We start from the raw sequence: 17,952 nt of genomic DNA, 5'->3' as shown, positions 1-17,952 counted from the left end.
TGATGGACGGAGCATCTGAACCAATGAAACACTCACACCCAGTCAAAAGATCTGGGTTTGATCCATCACCGTTCTTTAGCCCACTCTGCCACCCCAGTTCAGACATGGCTATATGCAAATCAGTCTGACCCTGTACCTCATGGGAACAGTCCAGCCCGAACTGCCAAGCAATGCCTTCCCTGGACCAGAAACAAGCTTCCGAGAACCGGTTTCTGGCATTACAGCCGTCTTCAGCCCGGCGTGCTTGAATCCAGTGGCAAAGTGAGCAAGGGACTCACGTCTGAGCATACCCTGCCACACTTATGGCAGCCAAAGCGGTACAAAAGGGGGTGGTGATGGACGGAGCATCTGAACCAATCAAACACTCACACCCAGTCAAAAGATCTGGGTTTGATCCATCACCGTTCTTTAGCCCACTCTGCCACCCCAGTTCAGACATGGCTATATACAAATCAGTCTGACCCTGTGCCTCATGGGAACAGTCCAGCCCGAACTGGCAAGCCATGCCTTCCCTGGACCGGAAACAAGCTTCCGAGAACCGGTTTCTGGCATTACAGCCGTCTTCAGCCCGGCTTGCTTGAATCCAGTGGCAAAGTGAGCAAGGGACTCACGTCTGAGCATACCCTGCCACACTTATGGCGGCCAAAGCGGTACAGAAGGGGGTGGTGATGGACGGAGCATCTGAACCAATCAAACACTCACACCCAGTCAAAAGATCTGGGTTTGATCCATCACTGTTCTTTAGCCCACTCTGCCACCCCAGTTCAGACATGGCTATATGCAAAACAGTCTGACCCTGTGCCTCATGGGAACAGTCCAGCCCGAACTGCCAAGCCATGGCTTCCCTGGACCGGAAACAAGCTTCCGAGGACCGGTTTCTGGCATTACAGCCGTCTTCAGCCCGGCTTGCTTGAATCCAGTGGCAAAGTGAGCAAGGGACTCACGTCTGAGCATACCCTGCCACACTTATGGCAGCCAAAGCGGTACAAAAGGGGGTGGTGATGGACGGAGCATCTGAACCAATCAAACACTCACACCCAGTCAAAAGATCTGGGTTTGATCCATCACCGTTCTTTAGCCCACTCTGCCACCCCAGTTCAGACATGGCTATATGCAAATCAGTCTGACCCTGTGCCTCATCGGAACAGTCCAGCCCGAACTGCCAAGCCATGCCTTCCCTGAACCGGAAACAAGCTTCCGAGGACCGGTTTCTGGCATTACAGCAGTCTTCAGCCCGGCTTGCTTGAATCCAGTGGCAAAGTGAGCAAGGGACTCACGTCTGAGCATACCCTGCCACACTTATGGCGGCCAAAGCGGTACAAAAGGGGGTGGTGATGGACGGAGCATCTGAACCAATCAAACACTCACACCCAGTCAAAAGATCTGGGTTTGATCCATCACCGTTCTTTAGCCCACTCTGCCACCCCAGTTCAGACATGGCTATATGCAAATCAGTCTGACCCTGTGCCTCATGGGAACAGTCCAGCCCGAACTGCCAAGCCATGCCTTCCCTGGACCGGAAACAAGCTTCCGAGAAACGGTTTCTGGCATTACAGCCGTCTTCAGCCCGGCTTGCTTGAATCCAGTGGCAAAGTGAGCAAGGGACTCACATCTGAGCATACCCTGCCACACTTATGGCAGCCAAAGCGGTACAAAAGGGGGTGGTGATGGACGGAGCATCTGAACCAATCAAACACTCACACCCAGTCAAAAGATCTGGGTTTGATCCATCACCGTTCTTTAGCCCACTCTGCCACCCCAGTTCAGACATGGCGATATGCAAATCAGTCTGACCCTGTGCCTCATGGGAACAGTCCAGCCCGAACTGCCAAGCCATGCTTTCCCTGGACCGGAAACAAGCTTCCGAGGACCGGTTTCTGGCATTACAGCCGTCTTCAGCCCGGCTTGCTTGAATCCAGTGGCAAAGTGAGCAAGGGACTCACGTCTGAGCATAGGCTGCCACAATTTTGGCGATCTAAGTGGTACAAAAGGGGGTGGTGATGGACGGAGCATCTGAACCAATGAAACACTCACACCCAGTCAAAAGATCTGGGTTTGATCCATCACTGTTCTTTAGCCCACTCTGCCACCCCAGTTCAGACATGGCTATATGCAAATCAGTCTGACCCTGTACCTCATGGGAACAGTCCAGCCCGAACTGCCAAGCAATGCCTTCCCTGGACCAGAAACAAGCTTCCGAGAACCGGTTTCTGGCATTACAGCCGTCTTCAGCCCGGCGTGCTTGAATCCAGTGGCAAAGTGAGCAAGGGACTCACGTCTGAGCATACCCTGCCACACTTATGGCAGCCAAAGCGGTACAAAAGGGGGTGGTGATGGACGGAGCATCTGAACCAATCAAACACTCACACCCAGTCAAAAGATCTGGGTTTGATCCATCACCGTTCTTTAGCCCACTCTGCCACCCCAGTTCAGACATGGCTATATACAAATCAGTCTGACCCTGTGCCTCATGGGAACAGTCCAGCCCGAACTGCCAAGCCATGCCTTCCCTGGACCGGAAACAAGCTTCCGAGAACCGGTTTCTGGCATTACAGCCGTCTTCAGCCCGGCTTGCTTGAATCCAGTGGCAAAGTGAGCAAGGGACTCACGTCTGAGCATACCCTGCCACACTTATGGCGGCCAAAGCGGTACAGAAGGGGGTGGTGATGGACGTAGCATCTGAACCAATCAAACACTCACACCCAGTCAAAAGATCTGGGTTTGATCCATCACTGTTCTTTAGCCCACTCTGCCACCCCAGTTCAGACATGGCTATATGCAAAACAGTCTGACCCTGTGCCTCATGGGAACAGTCCAGCCCGAACTGCCAAGCCATGGCTTCCCTGGACCGGAAACAAGCTTCCGAGGACCGGTTTCTGGCATTACAGCCGTCTTCAGCCCGGCTTGCTTGAATCCAGTGGCAAAGTGAGCAAGGGACTCACGTCTGAGCATACCCTGCCACACTTATGGCAGCCAAAGCGGTACAAAAGGGGGTGGTGATGGACGGAGCATCTGAACCAATCAAACACTCACACCCAGTCAAAAGATCTGGGTTTGATCCATCACCGTTCTTTAGCCCACTCTGCCACCCCAGTTCAGACATGGCTATATACAAATCAGTCTGACCCTGTGCCTCATGGGAACAGTCCAGCCCGAACTGCCAAGCCATGCCTTCCCTGGACCGGAAACAAGCTTCCGAGAACCGGTTTCTGGCATTACAGCCGTCTTCAGCCCGGCTTGCTTGAATCCAGTGGCAAAGTGAGCAAGGGACTCACGTCTGAGCATACCCTGCCACACTTATGGCGGCCAAAGCGGTACAGAAGGGGGTGGTGATGGACGGAGCATCTGAACCAATCAAACACTCACACCCAGTCAAAAGATCTGGGTTTGATCCATCACTGTTCTTTAGCCCACTCTGCCACCCCAGTTCAGACATGGCTATATGCAAATCAGTCTGACCCTGTGCCTCATGGGAACAGTCCAGCCCGAACTGCCAAGCCATGGCTTCCCTGGACCGGAAACAAGCTTCCGAGGACCGGTTTCTGGCATTACAGCCGTCTTCAGCCCGGCTTGCTTGAATCCAGTGGCAAAGTGAGCAAGGGACTCACGTCTGAGCATACCCTGCCACACTTGTGGCGGCCAAAGCGGTACAAAAGGGGGTGGTGATGGACGGAGCATCTGAACCAATCAAAAACTCACACCCAGTCAAAAGATGTGGGTTTGATCCATCACCGTTCTTTAGCCCACTCTGCCACCCCAGTTCAGACATGGGTATATGCAAATCAGTCTGACCCTGTGCCTCATGGGAACAGTCCAGCCCGAACTGCCAAGCCATGCCTTCCCTGGACCGGAAACAAGCTTCCGAGGACCGGTTTCTGGCATTACAGCCGTCTTCAGCCCGGCTTGCTTGAATCCAGTGGCAACGTGAGCAAGGGACTCACGTCTGAGCATACCCTGCCACACTTATGGTGGCCTAAGTGGTACAAAAGGGGGTGGTGATGGACGGAGCATCTGAACCAATCAAACACTCACACCCAGTCAAAAGATCTGGGTTTGATCCATCACCGTTCTTTAGCCCACTCTGCCACCCCAGTTCAGACATGGCTATATGCAAATCAGTCTGACCCAGTGCCTCATGGGAACAGTCCAGCCTGAACTGCCAAGCCATGCCTTCCCTGGACCGGAAACAAGCTTCCGAGGACCGGTTTCTGGCATTACAGCCGTCTTCAGCCCGGCTTGCTTGAATCCAGTGGCAAAGTGAGCAAGGGACTCACGTCTGAGCATACCCTGCCACACTTATGGCAGCCAAAGCGGTACAAAAGGGGGTGGTGATGGACGGAGCATCTGAACCAATCAAACACTCACACCCAGTCAAAAGATCTGGGTTTGATCCATCACCGTTCTTTAGCCCACTCTGCCACCCCAGTTCAGACATGGCTAAATGCAAATCAGTCTGACCCTGTGCCTCATGGGAACAGTCCAGCCCGAACTGCCAAGCCATGCCTTCCCTGGACCGGAAACAAGCTTCCGAGAAACGGTTTCTGGCATTACAGCCGTCTTCAGCCCGGCTTGCTTGAATCCAGTGGCAAAGTGAGCAAGGGACTCACATCTGAGCATACCCTGCCACACTTATGGCAGCCAAAGCGGTACAAAAGGGGGTGGTGATGGACGGAGCATCTGAACCAATCAAACACTCACACCCAGTCAAAAGATCTGGGTTTGATCCATCACCGTTCTTTAGCCCACTCTGCCACCCCAGTTCAGACATGGCGATATGCAAATCAGTCTGACCCTGTGCCTCATGGGAACAGTCCAGCCCGAACTGCCAAGCCATGCTTTCCCTGGACCGGAAACAAGCTTCCGAGGACCGGTTTCTGGCATTACAGCCGTCTTCAGCCCGGCTTGCTTGAATCCAGTGGCAAAGTGAGCAAGGGACTCACGTCTGAGCATAGGCTGCCACACTTTTGGCGATCTAAGTGGTACAAAAGGGGGTGGTGATGGACGGAGCATCTGAACCAATGAAACACTCACACCCAGTCAAAAGATCTGGGTTTGATCCATCACCGTTCTTTAGCCCACTCTGCCACCCCAGTTCAGACATGGCTATATGCAAATCAGTCTGACCCTGTACCTCATGGGAACAGTCCAGCCCGAACTGCCAAGCAATGCCTTCCCTGGACCAGAAACAAGCTTCCGAGAACCGGTTTCTGGCATTACAGCCGTCTTCAGCCCGGCGTGCTTGAATCCAGTGGCAAAGTGAGCAAGGGACTCACGTCTGAGCATACCCTGCCACACTTATGGCAGCCAAAGCGGTACAAAAGGGGGTGGTGATGGACGGAGCATCTGAACCAATCAAACACTCACACCCAGTCAAAAGATCTGGGTTTGATCCATCACCGTTCTTTAGCCCACTCTGCCACCCCAGTTCAGACATGGCTATATACAAATCAGTCTGACCCTGTGCCTCATGGGAACAGTCCAGCCCGAACTGCCAAGCCATGCCTTCCCTGGACCGGAAACAAGCTTCCGAGAACCGGTTTCTGGCATTACAGCCGTCTTCAGCCCGGCTTGCTTGAATCCAGTGGCAAAGTGAGCAAGGGACTCACGTCTGAGCATACCCTGCCACACTTATGGCGGCCAAAGCGGTACAGAAGGGGGTGGTGATGGACGGAGCATCTGAACCAATCAAACACTCACACCCAGTCAAAAGATCTGGGTTTGATCCATCACTGTTCTTTAGCCCACTCTGCCACCCCAGTTCAGACATGGCTATATGCAAAACAGTCTGACCCTGTGCCTCATGGGAACAGTCCAGCCCGAACTGCCAAGCCATGGCTTCCCTGGACCGGAAACAAGCTTCCGAGGACCGGTTTCTGGCATTACAGCCGTCTTCAGCCCGGCTTGCTTGAATCCAGTGGCAAAGTGAGCAAGGGACTCACGTCTGAGCATACCCTGCCACACTTATGGCAGCCAAAGCGGTACAAAAGGGGGTGGTGATGGACGGAGCATCTGAACCAATCAAACACTCACACCCAGTCAAAAGATCTGGGTTTGATCCATCACCGTTCTTTAGCCCACTCTGCCACCCCAGTTCAGACATGGCTATATACAAATCAGTCTGACCCTGTGCCTCATGGGAACAGTCCAGCCCGAACTGCCAAGCCATGCCTTCCCTGGACCGGAAACAAGCTTCCGAGAACCGGTTTCTGGCATTACAGCCGTCTTCAGCCCAGCTTGCTTGAATCCAGTGGCAAAGTGAGCAAGGGACTCACGTCTGAGCATACCCTGCCACACTTATGGCGGCCAAAGCGGTACAGAAGGGGGTGGTGATGGACGGAGCATCTGAACCAATCAAACACTCACACCCAGTCAAAAGATCTGGGTTTGATCCATCACTGTTCTTTAGCCCACTCTGCCACCCCAGTTCAGACATGGCTATATGCAAATCAGTCTGACCCTGTGCCTCATGGGAACAGTCCAGCCCGAACTGCCAAGCCATGGCTTCCCTGGACCGGAAACAAGCTTCCGAGGACCGGTTTCTGGCATTACAGCCGTCTTCAGCCCGGCTTGCTTGAATCCAGTGGCAAAGTGAGCAAGGGACTCACGTCTGAGCATACCCTGCCACACTTGTGGCGGCCAAAGCGGTACAAAAGGGGGTGGTGATGGACGGAGCATCTGAACCAATCAAAAACTCACACCCAGTCAAAAGATCTGGGTTTGATCCATCACCGTTCTTTAGCCCACTCTGCCACCCCAGTTCAGACATGGGTATATGCAAATCAGTCTGACCCTGTGCCTCATGGGAACAGTCCAGCCCGAACTGCCAAGCCATGCCTTCCCTGGACCGGAAACAAGCTTCCGAGGACCGGTTTCTGGCATTACAGCCGTCTTCAGCCCGGCTTGCTTGAATCCAGTGGCAACGTGAGCAAGGGACTCACGTCTGAGCATACCCTGCCACACTTATGGTGGCCTAAGTGGTACAAAAGGGGGTGGTGATGGACGGAGCATCTGAACCAATCAAACACTCACACCCAGTCAAAAGATCTGGGTTTGATCCATCACCGTTCTTTAGCCCACTCTGCCACCCCAGTTCAGACATGGCTATATGCAAATCAGTCTGACCCAGTGCCTCATGGGAACAGTCCAGCCCGAACTGCCAAGCCATGCCTTCCCTGGACCGGAAACAAGCTTCCGAGGACCGGTTTCTGGCATTACAGCCGTCTTCAGCCCGGCTTGCTTGAATCCAGTGGCAAAGTGAGCAAGGGACTCACGTCTGAGCATACCCTGCCACACTTATGGCGGCCAAAGCAGTACAAAAGGGGGTGGTGATGGACGGAGCATCTGAACCAATCAAACACTCACACCCAGTCAAAAGATCTGGGTGTGTTCCATCACCGTTCTTTAGCCCACTCTGCCACCCCAGTTCAGACATGGCTATCTGCAAATCAGTCTGACCCTGTGCCTCATGGGAACAGTCCAGCCCGAACTGCCAAGCCATGCCTTCCCTGGACCGGAAACAAGCTTCGGAGGACCGGTTTCTGGCATCACAGCCGTCTTCAGCCCGGCTTGTTTGAATCCAGTGGCAAAGTGAGCAAGGGACTCACGTCTGAGCATACCCTGCCACACTTATGGTGGCCAAAGCGGTACAAAAGGGGGTGGTGATGGACAATGGAAAATCTCAGAGCAGAAGCAACCTGTACCTGTGGCTCTGGGGCAATACACCGTCTTTGTATTGGCTTGGCAGGTTTGTCCTCGTCATCTGGAGGACTTCAAAGCCAAAAAAGTTCTAAGTCTCAGGTTTTTGTCAGGTTGCTTGGAGGAGTACACTTTGGCATACTCAAGGGCCCAGGACCACAAAAACAGAACTTGGGGGTCAAAACTCACTCCAGCAGAAGCCACCAGCAGGATCCAGGGAAGGCCCAGTTGGAACTGGTCAGCCTGGCTCTTCAAGGATAGAGGATTCTTGCAGCTTTTTTTGTGACTTTGTAGCTTAACACAAGGTCACACACCTGTCCCTTGGAGTCTGGGTCTTTGTCCTGTGTACAAGTAAGAGCAGGTAGCATTTCAGGTCTCCTCACAGACCTCGACAGCAGGTGCAGTCTTTCTTTCTCCCACAGGTCCATTAGTATTCTGAAGAAGGTAATCAGGAGTGCCACATTTATCCCTGGCATTAGTTTTATTAGGGGAAGATTTTGCCCCCATCCCTGACCATTAGGGAAAATGTTCCCAGAGGTAGCACAGCCCACTTTTGCAACAGTTCCTGTTTGCCTTACAGTACACCAGCCCACAATGTCTTCATCTACCTAAATCTAGCATAGCATAACCCTTCTCCATCTATGCAAAGCTTGTAGGCCCACCCCAGAGGTATGGCCCGGGAAACGGGAAGCCCCGCCTATGTGGTCCCTTCAATCCAGTTCTTGGAGCAGCCCTCTCCTACTGGTATTTGTGCCTACTGATTGGGGTAACAAGGAAGGACCCAGTTGATGTGTCAGCAAACATAGGTCTCTTTGAAAATAATCAAGTTCCTGGACCAGCCCAGATGGTCATCTAGTCAGAAACAGAAACAGCTCCCCACAAACAAGGACTTTTTCTGCTCTGAGAGCAGTTTTCATACCTCTTCAAAGGGGATTTTCAGCTCCCAGGTGACATGCGAAGCTCATGGCATTGGGCCTCCAGGGGAATTAGGCAGGGAATAGTTTACCTTCTAAAAATAAGCTTCACTTAATAGTTATTCAAACATTGATTTTACCATTAACTTGAATATTGAATAAATATTAAAAGAGGAACCTTATACACATTGCTAGACAATGACTAACCATAATTGACATTATTAAATGTAATAATGTAACCTAGAGTTTCCTATGGTGCAACCAGCCTTGCTACAGAAGAAATAGCTTTTGGATCATTTTCTCTGTAAGGACATTTAATATTAAACTTTTAGATGTCCTACTTTTCAAAACCATACACTCTGCTTTATGGATGGGCAGACCAGCCTACTCTGGGGGCTAATTAATAGTTATTGGGAAGGTTTAGGAACTTTAAAAAAGGGTTATTTTCATAGGTTAACTTTGCAATTGAAAAGTGAAACAGTCAAGCTGCAAAGATAGGCCTTCGGTCATGTTAGCACTGTCACTGTAGTGTGTGGCACAATGATTGCTGCAGTTTACTGGTGGCATTTACCTTACAGGCCCTACACTTATCGAAGTTGAATACTACATTTAGTGGTTAACCTGTCTTTTTATAGCATTTGAAGAATATTTTTATGCCAATTTTAGTATTCAATAGTGTTCTTTTTGGGAAGGCTAGTGCATGAAGACTACTGATATGTGAGTGGTACTTCTTGAATGCGGTCCGGAGGTTGGAGTGTAGGTTACTTAGCCGATCGATCCCAAAAACCAAATTGGAGGGATACGAACAACACTCCGTGACCAAGGGGGCCGAGTTAGGTCTTCTTTCATATACTCCGTGACCAATATTAGCGTAAAGTATGTACTAATGCATGCCTTAATAAATTGCAGCATTCCAAAGTAAACAAATTGCTTTAATTTTTCTAGTTTCTCACTTGAGCACATTAAGGAGTGGCGAACAAAGGGCTGGTCCCTGCGTAGTCCTGAAGAAGAGCTTGGGGAGCTCGAAACATGTTGACAATAACCGCTAGGCACACCTAACTCATTGCTAGTAGGATCCCTAGAACCCCATTTTTAAATGTACCACCTGGGAGCAAGAATAAATCATTTAGAGCTCACTAGGCAGGTAGTTTTTTAACCCACAATACACATACCAATCCCACCTTCACAATACACTTTGCACTAAACATAGTCCAACAATTAAAGTGCTCCTGCGTAGTCTGCTAGTCGCAGCACGCCCCAGTCCATAGAGGGCTGGGATGGCCCCAATGATGAAGCATGTCACCATGGGGAAACCCTGGTGAGTGAGGAGACACAAGAAAGAAATATCATTTTTCTTTCATTGGCTTATCAAAGCTATTCTGACACTATTGAGTCTTGTGAATAACATTTACTCACAAAACCAGGTTTTTTCATCCTTGGGCCCAAGGATTTTATGTTTAAACTTCTTGACTACTAGCAGAATACTAAGCACATACTTATTTGTAATCGCATAGTCTTCATTTACAATGCAGAACATTTAGTGAATACTAACAATTTGAATACTATTGGACTTTACCCAGACTACTATTAAAATTGTATTCAAGCTGCATGCTGAATGGTAGATTGGTGCCTATTTATTATATTATTTTTATGCCTTATTTATTATACTATTGTGGTGTTTGTGGAGTCCCAGGTCAAACAGGATGACTTTGGAAGCCATCCCGAAGTCTTTGGATGATCATCCAACTACATTAGAAGTCATTTTCCCGTCATCAGACATCATCAAGCTCTTAAAGTCATCAGCAGAGATTAGAAACTTTAACCCGATGATTTTAGGATGACTTGAAAATGATTATCTGTTCACAAGGTGTGACTGTTCCTGATGATTTGAGGATGACTGAGTACCTGATTACTTCACATGATGTATTGCGGCTGATGGTTTTAGGATTATTTGGAAATTACTGTTGGATTACTTGACTAGCACCATAGTTTTCTAATTAAAAAGACTTGTTCATGATAATTTGAGGATGATTTGTTAATTGCTTCAATAACATGTCCAACATTTTAGTTTTCTTCTTTTTTTTTTAGAAACCTTTTCTGGGAAAGTGTAGTAAAATTGAAAATCAAAAGAGTAGTGGATGTGGCCTAAAGGCTAGACCAGTCGACCTCGGAGCTGGGTATCCGGTTCGAGCCTCGGCAGAGACGCTCAACATATGCTATGATTCTGGGCAAATCACTTAATCTCCCTAAGCCTACCAAAATAATTATTGTGTCCGTCTGTAACGCACATGGTGCTCAAATGAAGAACTCTGATTCCTTGGGGTCTATAGTTCGCCCTATATAAAACTAAAAAAAAACTTAAAAAAAAATATATATATATATATTTTGGAGTTTTTAACATTTAAGACCTGTCCGGATACAGCAATCTTCCATTGATCTTGTTATGCTCTCTTTCTGTATTGTATAATTGTATATATTGATGAATTGATTCTATTACAAACTGGGATACTGTGGCACATGTTTTTAACAATTTTAACATTTGAGACATTTTTCACTATATGCACTTTATGGTATTTGCACTATTGCTCTTTGCACCTTTTTGGCTATTCAAGTTTTCTTGAAGTGACTTGCCCACTTGGGCTCTACTTTTGCGAAACAGTTTCATAGGACATTATAAAAAACGCTGCTATTGTTTGTCTTTGAGCTATTTTTCTAAGGGTTTTTATATGAATACTGAGGAAATATACATTGTTGCTACATAGATAACATTGTTTGTCATGTAAATACTTTGTTTATTTAGTATGTACTTTTGCCCGACAAATATGCTCTTTTTCCATGAATTCTGTTTTATTAGAAATTATGGATTGTGCTCCTGTCAGCCATATATACATTTTTGCTGTACTATTGGCATTGATTTGATCAGTTTGCACATTAGCGGCGTTTTTACCTTATAGTTTATTTTCTATGTCTATGATGTAACTCAACTGCACTGTCACTTTAAATAGCCTTACACACCATGTGTAGTTTGTCATGTGATCAAGCCTCCCTGGAGGCGAAACGCGTCATGGCGGCAGCGCTGGCTTCACTGGATTAAAATTGAATTTGCACCAGCATTCTTTGGGTCGGCTCTTTGTTGTACAGGATTTCTTTTGAGCAACAACTTGTGGAATATATATATATATATATATATATGTGTGTCACCACAGCATATAATACAGTATCATACTCCTTTTCTTGCCACCTAATGTAGTCAATGTTGCCAGCGTTAGGTGTACCAATATTGCATAATGGCTCTCAGAATAACCAGTATTTGTGGCTGTTATTAGTAAAACGCATGGCTGTTTTAGTAAATGAATTTAATTACAAGTGAAACTTTGAAACAACTGTGAGTTGACCTCTGATCAGCATTCTGTGAGTGTGTAATTAACTGAACCTCCCTGTGAATTAAAAAGTGCAACCTCTGCCTGTAAACACATCTCGTGTAAAGTGCTCAGAGGCTAATTGGGTGAAGTTCACGCTATATAAAACTGCAGTTAAATACTTCACTTTCAAACAAATTAAAATGTCTGCAGCGTCTAATTCTGCTTCTACGATAGTTCGTTGGCTCAAATAAGAAAAAAAAATAAAGGCTTCTACAGATGGTGCCCCCATCTGCAGAGAGGTTTTAGGTAGCACGTTTTAGGTCTCGGCCTGGTGAAAAGCAGTGCATGCGCTGCTCTGCCATGCAGAGGACCTTTTAGAATCTATACGATTCCAGCGTGCACGCGGGGAGACAAACAAGACAAAAGATGTGCATGCGGGGATTTTCCCCTTTACTCGTGGCGTGAGACGGACGCACTATATTTCGCCGCCAGTAAAGGCAGTCCCTGTGTGCACATCTTCTGTCCCTCCCATGACAGGCTGCGCTTGTTTAGGACTTGTGCCCTGCTTCGTACATGCTTTTGAGTCTCGCTGAAGTGCGTGCGCAGTGCCCAGAATAGCAGTCTGTGGTCGCGAGCAGACAGCCTGTTATGAAGCAGTCGGGCAGAGAGTACACAAACACGAGCAAAGGCTGGGAAGGAGTCGGACGCTGTACCAGGGCTAATTTTCATAACCAGACAGCTGTATTATGTGCAAACAACAAAATGGAAGGTGCACTCAAATGAAGTCAAAAAAGAAGTGGTAATGTAGATTTTCTTCTTCTTTATTCAAAAATTATTCATAAAACATAGGCACAGCCAACGCGTTTCGTTCCTCTTGCCTCTTAGGAACTTCGTCAGGGCTGTAGAGATTACAAACATAAATATATACATAAATATACATTAATCCAAAACACACAAAAAAAATGCACTAACAAAACGATAACATACATTCAGAAAGAACTGACCCAAAGACATACCGAATAACTGTTCTCACTGATTAAACTCAAAATCAGATACAAAGTGGCACAATATATACACAGAAAACAAGACAGTGATGATTTCTGAACATAAGTGAAAAAGATTAAAAACTATCAAAACACAAGTTGCGATACGTGTCAGATAAAACAGTTAATGATTTAATAATGCCCACGGCACTGCAATTCAGTACCATAGTCATATGCACAAAATATTTTTGCCCAAATTATTTTGAATGGAGAAAGGGAGACAAATAACATATAAGGTGAAAAAATATTAAGATAATTGCCATGATGTAAACCCAGACAGCTAGGTACGGTTACCCAATATACTTTCCAATTTTGGTAGGAGTTTTGCGGCATAACGTAAGGGAAGATAGGAACCCGGGAATAGACAACCTTATGATATATTTATAACATGTGTCCAAACGAAGATGTTAAAAGAAATTATATACACTTACCGAGTTATGATAGGTGAAAGTGACTTGAATCAGAGAAACTTGTGTGATGTTGAAGCCGAATGACCGTTTAGGTTCATCTAACCAAAAAGTAAATGACCAGAATTAGAACAGCGAAGAGTAGATATATGTGATCCTAAAAATAAGATAAGTCTTAGAAAAAGAGAAAATCTTGCAAGAATCACACCCCCGGTTTACACTGCTCATTGCTGTGTGCAAGGAGTAACGTGACTGTGTGTTCACGGGAACGGAAGAATTCCCCTCATTGAAGAATGATTCCTAGCTATGTCGACTCAGGTTCCCAAAGGGAAGACTATATATGTTTACCAAGGTCAGAAAGTGTCTCCTGAGTCTAAACAATTATGTCCGAAATCTTCTCCTTACCAGCAATCAGCGCCCAGTCGGGGTTGGTATAAAATTAAATGGCCTCGTGCGATCCTAGACCGGGGTTCTATGATAAGAAAGGAAAACTCATTTGTAAAACACACGAGCGAATGGATCACCCAAAAGAAGTATCCCTCAGAAGGATAGCTTCTCACTATATACAATCAAGAGGGGAGCAGGAGTTTATTTGACGTCTGTTGTCATGAGCTTACATAGCCACAGAAACTAGATGGGCAACATACATTCCACAAAGCATATACAGCCGCAGACGGCAACAAATTGCACATAGAAAAACCGTTTGTGATGCATTACAATAAAAAAAGTGCACAATGGGAATACATGTTTGAAAACACATGGTAAATACCTATCAAGGTTTGCGCGGCGTTGAGAGCGTTAAGTCTCATGAAAAAGAACTCTGAGGTGAGGATGACCGTCGGGTGAATCTCACTTCGCCGGTCCGGTTGTTAATTGAAGGTATATAACGGGGAGCCCAAAACACCTGTAGCCAAAAAATTTAATTAAAGAAAGAGAAGCGGAGCAGCCCAACCAGTTTGCTAGTTTGTGGGTCTCACTAAGTACAGCAGTTCAATAAATGAGGCCGTGCTGCCACATACAGTCCCCCCTGTGTAAGGCATCTCATACTCAAGCCTGCAATGTGGCGCTATGCTCATGGGATACCAATGAAATTGGAGCTAAAACGAAATATATTTTGTTACAGCTACATTCTAAGATGTATATTACTTAGATAGACATGTGTAAAACAATGAAATTAAATATAAATATAAAGGAGAGTTGGAAAAGCCAGTTTGAAATAAATTAAACGGGCGCACATAGCACGTAGATGGATGTATTTAAAACTACGTGTACAATTTATAAGGCATTGAAACATGAGGGAATAGGACTGTATGGGGAAAGCACAAACATGTACCTGAAAGTAGTCGTTTGGTGCAAGGGCCACTGTGCTCACAGGAGGAAGCCTCCGAAGTAAGGAGGTCGAAAAGGTTGTTATTTTGCAATTTGATCCAATTATAAACCGAACGTGTGCGGTGAGAAACCCTTAGTGCCTGCAGCCGGACAATGAAAAGGACAAGCAGAGCGGCAATAAATGACTGACTCATAAGTCAAGAGATATACGGCAAGTCAATAAACTAGCCGTCCCCAACCCGGTAGTCCCCCCGTCCGGAGTATCAACATCCTACCTGTGATATGGCACTCGGGTCCCGAATTTCCACATAGACGGCGTCCTGCAAGGAAGCCACGGACGCCATGCTGTATTTATACGTAAGTAAACTCCCGATCCGCCTGTTGATTCCTGGTGGGACCCGCCCACGGGGCACCCTTCACGTGACAGAGGCCGAGTACGGCTTCAAGGGATCCGCCGGCGCCATTACGGTAAAGTAGTGTGGCTTAGAACAGGCGGAAAAAATAATAAAGTGCCGTCCATCTTTAGATATCTCATGCCGAATCACTAATCTAGACTGGATCTATTGCAGTACTGCTGGATTGTTCGTGGAATGGTTAAACATAACGTCGTGAAGAGAAAAAAGAAAGGAAAACCGAAGGGGTAACAATATGCTCAAAATAGCATACTAAACGGATATTATTATTGTATTTACAAGGGACTCGTGTCTAAAAATAAATTCAGAGACAACTAGGCGATACCAACTGTTATCAACGTATTCCTGCTAACCCCATTAACAAAATTGGATGTATGATAACAGCTAAACTTACTGAATGGCGTGAAACCTGCCTCATAAGTGACAATGAATTCAGATATCTGAGGGTTGAAAAACCAAGATATCCATGTATGTACATCTTGCCGAAAATACATAAGGGGGGCGCCTTTCCACCAGGACGCCCAATAATCTCTGGAATCGGCTCACTAACTGAAAAACTTTCGGAATTTGTTGACCTCACATTACAAAAGTATGTCACTAATCTCCCTTCTTACATCAAGGACAGCAAAGACATTTTAACCAAATTCAATGGGCTACAATGGTCGGACGAACTCTCCTTTGTAACTTTCAAGCTTGTACACTTGTATCCAGACCAACTTTGGTATAACAGCTATACGGCACTTCCTGGATAGGGAGAGAGCGGAATTACATGACTACAACGAAATGATATTGGAAATGATAGATATCATTCTCAACAACAATTACTTTTTACATGACGGTACTTGGTACCACCAAACCTGTGGGACTGCCATGGGTACAAAATTTGCGCCATCATATGCGTGCCTCTTCATGGGGTGGTACGAGCGGGAACATGCATGGGCCAGCTGTGCCTCCCCCTGGACTGAATACATCGTGTTCTGGGGGAGGTACATAGACGACATCATAATGCTATGGTCTGGAACAGATGACCAATTAAAATCCTTCCACTCCTACTTAAATGACAACAACTGTAATGTCAAACTCACCATGAAACAGGGGAGAAAAAGTATTGACTTTCTGGACATCCATTTCTACATCAAGGATGATGTAGTTCAAAGTACTCTCTTTAGGAAGGAAACGGCTTGCAATGCAGTCCTACGTGCCGAAAGCGCTCACCCACAGTCCGTGATCAACAACATCCCCTATGGGGAGATGGTCAGGATACGGAGAAACTGTAGCCAGGATGATACCTTTACTAGCAACATACAGGATGCAAGCACCAGATTCCTTAAGAGGGGATACAAAAAGGATATCGTACATAGAGCTACCGAAAGAGTGAGCAAACTGAATAGAGATGACACCTTGTGTACCAAAGAAAAAAATCAAACAACTGCTTTAAAACAAGACTGTCCGGTAAGATTTGTAACCCAGTATAACACCAATAGCAACAAGGTGTATAACATTCTCAAAAAGAACTGGGCCACCCTTAAAGGCATCACAGGGCTTTCAAATGTAATTGGTGATAAGCCAAAAATAACTTATCGCAAAGGCAGATCTTTACGGGACACCCTCTGTAAAAGCTATGTGACGAACGTTAGAAAGATATGGTTTCCACCTAAACCCACTGGTTTTTTCAACTGCGGGTCATGCAACATATGTCCATTTGGTCACAATAAGACTCACGAATTTTCGTTCAATTTTTCTAAGAAATACAAGATCACCGAGTTTATCAACTGTAACACGCCATATGTTGTATACGTATTGGGGTGTAATTTCAACATCATTTATGTTGGCAGCACTGCCCGACCACTGAAAACCAGGATTCAAGAACATCGCAGGGCCATAATCAATAAAGACATCCGATACCCAGTAAGTGCCCACTACCACGACAAACATCCAAACGACTTAACCTTTTGGTTCTTTGGAATTGACCATATCCCACAGGACAGTCGGGGGGGTGATAGAGAACTAGCCCTTCGACAAAGAGAAGCAAAATGGATTTGTCGCTTGAGGGCAGTCCAGATGGGGCACAATACGGACAGGGAATTTCATTTCTTTCTAAACTAACTGTATCAAATCAAATAGGCAAAAAACTTTCTAATTGTATCTATGGGTTGCCTTAAGAACATAGTAAGTCACTAAATGATCCCTATAATATAACGACTCTCCAGCGGTATTTGATCAAAATAGTTGTCTCTCCTTCATATATATTAAAAAAAGTTTATCTGTATATGTGCCCACCGCGATACCAAGTATTTTCTTGATTTGATTGATTGGTAGATCTGTACAGCGTGCGGTTACCCAGTAATATAACAATGGGCCCTTCGAATCTTTTTTACATCTGTATTTTGTATTTGTATTTTAATTTTGGTTATTATTCAACAAAGGTATTTTCTTTTACCTTTCACTTATTCACCTCATGCCTTTTATTTTTAGACACGAGTCCCTTGTAAATACAATAATAATATCCGTTTAGTATGCTATTTTGAGCATATTGTTACCCCTTCGGTTTTCCTTTCTTTTTTCTCTTCACGACGTTATGTTTAACCATTCCACGAACAATCCAGCAGTACTGCAATAGATCCAGTCTAGATTAGTGATTCGGCATGAGATATCTAAAGATGGACGGCACTTTATTATTTTTTCCGCCTGATCTAAGCCACACTACTTTACCGTAATGGCGCCGGCGGATCCCTTGAAGCCGTACTCGGCCTCTGTCACGTGAAGGGTGCCCCGTGGGCGGGTCCCAC

At 46.3% G+C, this 17,952-nt stretch overlaps 1 long non-coding RNA gene across 1 annotated transcript; it reads right to left on the bottom strand.

The window, feature by feature from the left end:
* Nucleotides 1–12,776: 12,776 nt before the first annotated feature.
* On the bottom strand, nucleotides 12,777–14,890 carry LOC144785430 (uncharacterized). The gene is made up of 5 exons (XR_013601880.1): nucleotides 14,755–14,890; nucleotides 14,191–14,325; nucleotides 13,827–13,893; nucleotides 13,446–13,522; nucleotides 12,777–12,870 (listed from the first exon to the last, which is right to left on the bottom strand). It is a non-coding gene; the product is annotated as an uncharacterized LOC144785430 (long non-coding RNA).
* Between the last annotated feature and the right edge of the window lie 3,062 nt (nucleotides 14,891–17,952).

The sequence above is a fragment of the Lissotriton helveticus genome, chromosome 10 (assembly GCF_964261635.1).
Source record: "Lissotriton helveticus chromosome 10, aLisHel1.1, whole genome shotgun sequence".
Classification (NCBI taxonomy): Eukaryota; Metazoa; Chordata; class Amphibia; order Caudata; family Salamandridae; genus Lissotriton; species Lissotriton helveticus.
Note: the sequence above shows the minus strand (reverse complement) of the source record. Positions and strands in the feature narration are given on the sequence as shown.